This window comes from Mytilus californianus, unplaced genomic scaffold (assembly GCF_021869535.1).
Source record: "Mytilus californianus isolate M0D057914Y unplaced genomic scaffold, xbMytCali1.0.p SCAF_2, whole genome shotgun sequence".
Lineage (NCBI taxonomy): Eukaryota > Metazoa > Mollusca > Bivalvia > Mytilida > Mytilidae > Mytilus > Mytilus californianus.
The window spans coordinates 100,715,995-100,723,715 of NW_026262668.1; the positions used below are offsets into that span (position 1 = coordinate 100,715,995).

The window sequence follows — 7,721 nt, forward strand, 5'->3', positions numbered from 1 at the left end:
AATGTATCGACAGGCAATAGGATAGTTAGGAGTTAACCTCTTTATAGATCAAATTGAACGTGGGTATGTCTTTATACATCCCGTTAGAAAAGAATACAAAGTTATGTTTTAATTGGCTGATGACAAAATCGAGATTAGTGCCAATGTAAACTATATTCAAAGATCTAATAACAATATTGGTAAGATAACCTTTATCCGGATTTCGACAATTAATGTCTCTTCAGTGATGTTAGGGATCGAAACGGTATTTGGAAGGCCATATAAATTACCTCAGTTTAGGATAGACTCTTGAATTTTGAAGAGTCGAAATATTAGAAATAGGATGAATTAATCATATAAACCCGAAGGAAAATATAATACAAGCCCAAACGGAAAAATATAAACAAGTCTAAATTGAAGACAACGTTCAAACCTATGATTGCGTTGGATAAAAACCGCAATTTTTTAACGTGTGCATGCAAAACAAATTTCTTGATAGACGAGTCTAAATACAGCACAAACAACATTTTCCAAAAGACCACAAAATTGAAAAGTATATTTTAACAAAACGCATTTGACTAACAGGTCGAACAACATATGTTCTTAAACCCTGCTGACTGCCATTGGCGATTGCCAAATAAACGGATCACAAGATGTTACAAAATGGATCTTTTAAAATTATTAAATTAATAACATACAGAAAACAATAAACTGGCGGAAAAGATGGTATACCGCAAACAAAAGGCGCAAAAATGAGTACACCATATCCGGATTTCGACAATTAATGTCTCTTCAGTGATGTTAGGGATCGAAACGGTATTTGGAAGGCCATATAATTTACCTCAATTTAGGATAGACTCTTGAATTTTGAAGAGTCAAAATATTAGAAATAGGATGAACGGATCATATATATATATATATATATATAACAAGTCTAAAAGGGTGATGTTGTACCCTTTTAGACTTGTTATATATTATATTTTGTAGTGTACTGTATCATAATTATATGATCCATCGCGCCGTAAAATTTATCGTTGGCTATTATTCAGTCATATATATATATATATATACAAGTCTAAATTGAAAACAACGTTCAAACCTATGATTGCGTTGGATAAAAACCGCAATTTTTATACGTGTGCATGCAAAACAAATTTCTTGGAAGAGGGGTCTTAAATACAGCACAAACAACATTTTCCAAAAGACCAAATGAGTGAAAAGGTATATTTTAACAAAACGCATTTGACTAGCAGGTCGAACAACTGATGTTCTTAAACCCTGCTGACTGCCATTGACGATTGACAAATAAACGGATCACCGATGTAATAAATTTATATATATATTCAGCAGTCAATTAGAAATCGGTTGGATTGTAAGTTTGTTTGTTTTTGGGGGGTATTTTTATTGTGTTTTTTGTAGTTATTGCTGTTTTAGGTGGGTTGCAATGTTACACTTTAACTGTTTTAAGACATAAACAAATTCTATTAAGAATGCCAAAATCCGTTTCACAACTTTAACTAGGTACGTCTAGGTAGTACTCTATATAATTTAGTTATCTATAGTAATATTTGATATCTTTGAAATGTAAATAATAATGTACAAACGTTCCACATAATATAAAGTTTTTAAATTCGTTATTTTTCGGTTGTATTTTGTTATAAAGTTGTTTCATGTACTGCATATAAATAAAATAACTATCAGACTGTACAAAATTATTTAAAAGCTAAGCTTTGAGGTCGAAGTTGATGTGTACTTATATACGAAATGTTAAAAATAATGTTTATGTATTACTACAACACCTTCTGCTATTATGTCACATAGTTTGTGTTTATGTATGTATTGAATGTATTATTGATGTCGATGTAATTCAAATGTGTACCTATAGTTTATATAGACTTTGGAAATAAAGATATATATTATTGATGTTGTAATGTTTATGCCCTTTGGGCCCATAATTGGAAAATAAAATATCTTATCTTATCTTATCTTAAATATAACCTGTGCTCTGTGTGTTGGTTTAAACAAGGTTATTCATGTTACATGTATAATTTACAATGCGATTTATATTGTTACAAAGGCTAAGAACACACGAACAAAAATAAAGGATTGAATTATTTGATTGTATCTTTTTCCATATTCAAATTCAGTTCAACGAGGTCTAAATTTCACAAACTAACAGAAATACGTCTTATCACCTAAAGTACAAAGATACTTAGTTAAATAATAACATAACTGAACCGAATTCATAAACACAACAATAGAAGTCATTCTAATAAAACAAACACAAAATAATCATAGAACAAAGGTTTCTTTTGAAAAGATGATATCATATTTTATAATTCAATAATTATACCATTTTATAATATGACAATAATGGAAACTTGTGTTCAAACAATTTTCGGTCTTGAACTTTTTACTTCTATATAATATATATTATTCTATTGACATTGCTTTGTTTGTTTGTTTTTTGTCTTTTTTGGTTTTTTTTATAATAATTTGTGATTTTGAAACGCAAAATATAAAAAAATATAATTAATTTTATAATTTAAATATTAAATGTATGCATTGCACACAATACACAGGACGATGATCAACATTGGTATGATGATAGACTTCATAACACTTTTTATGAACATGAGTAGAAATAACCAAAATATGTCTACAGGCATATATTTATGAACGCTTGCGTCAGTATATGATGTTAACACCATCCTGACGAAGTTTTTTATTTTTCATTTTGCAGGAATGGTTCATACTGACGCACATGCTGATCAAACCCATCCCGTGAGTGTTCACACGGGTTTAAATTGTTTCGCAAGAAAGACTACATTAGCATGTGAGGTATGCAGCTTAGCATTGTCATGCTGAAAATCTCGATACATCAAAATGTTTAAGTTGCCAAGGATGTTACACAAACAAAAGGCTAACTAAACCATACCAATGCCTTCTCCGAATCTGTCAACATCTGCAATGCAACAAGCTTTCAATTCGACATTAATACACAGAGTGCGGTTATGTCGATGTTAAAGTAAAAATCAGGATTTGTACTAGATAAATTAGTCCTGGTAAAATGTGTCCGGAACGGACACAAATTGCTAGTAAAAGTCACGGCCATGGCTACAGAATTTACTAGTATTTTTAGTCCTATGTCAGTAACGAATGTCCTCAGACAAATTTTCCTAGGAATTCATGCCCATGTCCTTGGACTGGACTTTTTTCCTGGAAAAATTATGTCCCAGACTTTTATTATATTTATAACTATCTTGTTTCTTTATTTTACTCTTTTGAAATTTGAATAAATTTAAAAGAATGTCATATTGATAACACAGACATTTATAAGTAGGAAATTAGATTTTTCATTATTCAATTATTTTATATTTTTATAATTTAGTCTTTTTGATACAAACCTACAAAATGTCCTTTGAAAATAAGTGCCTGACATAATTTACTAGCCTAGGAAAATATATCCTGGGACCTACTTTTCTAATAAAATTATGGCCGTGGACTTGATAACCTAGGAAAAAAGTCCGGGGACAACTTTTATTACCCGACAGAAATTACTGTTAAAGATTCACCTCTCAAGAAAACTAGTCTGATTCTTTTTATATGCAAGGAATTAAAGAACTATGACTGACGCTGCCGCATAATAATAACCATAGTCTGAGATCGAGGCACATTCTCATTGCTTATTGCAATGAAGTTTGTAGCAAGCTGAGAGTCTACCGTCAGATGTAAGAAATTGCTGCTATTCCACTATGCGTCGATTTTACAACCAATGAGGATAAGACTGTCGTGTATTCTGCTCTATTCTGCTGTCAAGGCCGTATATATAACTACCATTGAGGCAAGCGAGGAAATTCAAGTGAGGCAAGTGAGGCAATTGCCTCACTAAAATTTCGACACTGAATTTTTTTGTGTATTTGTTTATGGTAATTAAATACGAAATATAGTCATTTGTATTTTCTGTCTCAAACTTAATTTCTATAACTTAATTGAAATCGTTCCTTTTAAATTATTCTTCCCGGATATGATCCAGCATCTCAGTCATCGCTTGATGTTTCTCGATTACATTAACCTAGTAAACGGTAATCATTATGGATCTCCAGTGGTTAAAAACAGGCTCTTGCAGAAAAAGGAAAAGCGATACAGAAGATGAGGAAGGAATAATTCTAGTAAACTAATGGATGTTCTTTGTGATATCAACAGGTGTTAAGAGTTCCAGTATTGAATATATTTTCATTGGAACTAATCCAAAAACTATAAATAGACTGACACATCAAGTACTGGGGCACCGCACGGGAGCAGTCCTGTCTGAGTATTCTAAAATTTGAAATTACATCCCTTAATCCAATTTTGACATTATTGATGGACGGTAGGACCTTCAAAACGGAATTTCTTGTTTTCTAATTCGGGACTACGGGATTTCGTGTCTTTCGATTCGTGATTTCGGGATCGGATCCCCTCCTACCCCCTCATTATTCGATTGTCGATCTAAAATATCTTACCACTGACATTTCCAGAAATAATCTGAAATCACGGACCTACATGTAAACGGCGAAAATTCCAGTCCGATTTCCCCGTATCCATAAAAAAACCAACTAAAAATTAACACAAACGATATAGTTATATCCAATTTCCCGTATCCATAACATTAAAAGTGGCAAAAAGAAAAACTAAAAATAATATTCCTAAAATAACATAAAATGACATAGTGGGTGCCCACATATCTCAGTGAATTAAGATGACAAAGTTATGATTATCCGATATTCCTGAAGGTGAAATGGCAAAGTAGATCCCAATATACCCTGTTCAATGCTTAAAGCTGAAAATTGACGTTTAGCTCCGTCCGCAAAGAAACCGTTTGAAATCAAACCGTGACATCTTCAATCTATGCAACGATGTCAAGCTCTCTTGAAATACCCAGAATGCAGGATTATTCACCATTTATCCCAGACCCCCTACCGAAATTTTCGCTAGCTTCGCTCGGCTTTATTTGTTTGCCTTGCTCCACTCGGCGATCAGTTCTGCCTCACTAAAACAATATGCCTAGTTACGGCCTTGGACTGTTGAGCAGTTATGTGCTCCAGGGTCACAGGCTAATAATATCGCTATCACTGTACATCAAACATAAGGTTCAGTCGCCAGTTTCGGTAATTTTCTCAGTATTTATGCAACATGTCAGGACCAAATATTTAAGCCTATCACGACATAATTCCTAATCATTTAAATTTCCAGAATATGAACGTAAGTAAATAGCTGTATATTTTTTATGCAATGTTCTTGTTAAACAAACTCAAAAGAATTTTTAATTTTCTAAGATAACATTTGATAGTTTTGTATTTATACAAGTTGCTAGTACGAGAAAGGCATTTTATAATTTTCTATGGTAATTGAATTTCTCGGGATTTTAAAAATGGTTGATGCAGATTTGGTGAGGGAAGACTATCAATAATCTATTAAAAGATGAAAAAGTGAAAAAAGACAGATGCCGGGGTCACAAACAAAAAACTAGAATAATAAGCCGAAGAAAGAAAGGCAACGTTTACAAAGTATGATACTCCTCTACTTCGACTTATATACTATCTAGTGCTTCAATATAGTCAAATGTTCATACTCACAATAACTCTCGCAAAATGTTAAATTCAAATGGCAGTGCTAGTGTATATATATATATCTATAAATATATAGTATGGTCCACTTCACATGTTTACAGAAAAAATCCTATGATGTATGGGAGATTTTGGGCAAACGATCCCATGCGAGTTGTGCCACGATTTCAAGCTTCAAAGGCAGATAAATTGGTCAGTCTCTATTATAAGAAGTTCACTCTCAAAAATTGTCAAACGTTAATGGCGGTATAATCTGCTTCACACAATGATAATTAAACTCACTTTGTATGAAAGCTTTTTAACATATGGTCTCAGGAAAGTTGAATTCACAAGATGCCATTGAGGTACATTTGGCAAAAAAAAAGTCAAAATCCGAAAAAATCCCTCAAATGAATGGCAACTCAAAATTTCTGTTAAGTAAAGTCAACTAAACATGATGACAAACAATCCTTTCAAGGAGTATGGAAAATTTCAGACAAACAGTCTCAGATGACTGAGTTAGTGTTCACTAGGTTGGTCGCCTCCGTAAAATATTCAGTACGCCTTCGGAATATACAAATATTAAGCTTGTCAAATAACGGTAGGGTACCAGTCTAAGTGTTCGCACACTTTTACGGATGGACGGACGAAGAATATTAACGTGCACGTACTATTTTGTAGTGCGGCGGGTGATAACATACTTGTAATTTTAATGGTACTTCAATAAAAAAATACCTATATTATATATATTAATAAATGGATTTTATATAAGATGTTAAGGGTGATTTCGAGCTTAAACATATTATAGAAAAGCCATTATAAAATATTATATAAAGTTTGCAGAAAATTCTGCCGTCAGCGTCAATTTTCAAAGGACAAAAACTATTTTCTAATTTTGTTTTTTTCTTAATATTTTGAAATTTCAAAAAAGGTCTACAACCGAAATCAAGTATTTTAATTCGCATTTGGTAGGAACTATAAAATGTAAATTGGGAAATTAATTTTGCATATATATCAAAATTGCATGATACATATTCGAAAATTTCGACCCCAAGGTTGGCCTATCAATTATAAAAGCATGTAAATATAACGGGCTTTAATCACTGGAAAAATTAAATAGGGTAGGTCTACATTCACAACCATTTGCTTGTTCCGAAGCATTACATTACTTTGCTAGAGTAAAATTATGCGTTTTAATACCCGAGGTAAAGGGCTTTTATATATTTTATAATTGCATAGTAAAAAAATGTACTTGAAGTAACAGAGTGGCATTTCCTAAAAAGTTTTATCAAAGACAGACATTTCACCTAAACGAGCAACGTTGATTTAGAGAGTTGCATTATATCATTTGGATACTGCTTTAACATTAAAACATTGTGAATGTCGACCATTTAAACAAAATTAAAATTAAAAGAATATGAATGTCCTTGACCATTTAAACAAAACTGAAGTTAAAAGAATAAAAACTGCATTTAAACAACATTGAAATAAAAAAAAGAATAAAAATGGTAGTGCAGTATCAACAGTTTTATACTTTAAAACTTTACTTTCATGCAAAATAGTGTTCATTTTTAAAATATTTGTTTTTGTATATATTTATATTTTCACACAACTTACCTGTACATATACGACATCAGAGTGTTACGTTATCTAGGTCGATGCAGTTGTTTACTTGTATATCACTTCCGCGAAAGGCACTCCGAGATTTGTGGGTCTGTTATTCTTGGAATACCAATTTTTTTATCCGAGGGATCTTTCTTTAAGTATGACCTTTATCATTCTAAACAATATCCTAGTTACAAATAAGGCACAAATTACGAACATAATATTGCGGGAACATTTTTTTGTCACCTCAATCATACAGTACATTCAAAGTTACATTTTCAACACCAGTAGATTAAAATAGATTTTATATCTTAACTATTCTTATACTAAATTACTTTCCTTTTAATGCCTACCCTACCGTATAATTTTAAGATTTCAAAGACACGATTGTTTAAAACAGGAATTTCGGAATCTGAGTTGATCGAGTGATTGAGTATGCATATATATATACACTGTCTCTCCGGCTGGACTGGGAAACTCCAATGATATAGGCTAGGAGAGTACATATCTGATAGCACATCTATATGCTCTCCGGCTGGACTGGGGAAC

General features: G+C 32.1%; 1 protein-coding gene across 2 annotated transcripts in view; it reads right to left on the minus strand.

The window, feature by feature from the left end:
• The window catches only part of LOC127730577 (uncharacterized), a 142,781-nt gene extending 135,333 nt beyond the window's left edge, over positions 1–7,448 (minus strand). Inside the window, exon 1 of one of the 2 annotated variants that reach the window (XM_052239031.1) lies at positions 7,185–7,448. The gene's annotated coding sequence lies outside the window, so the exon portion shown is untranslated. The remainder of the gene's footprint in view (positions 1–7,184) is intronic. The other variant, XM_052239030.1, reaches the window with a different exon arrangement.
• Between the last annotated feature and the right edge of the window lie 273 nt (positions 7,449–7,721).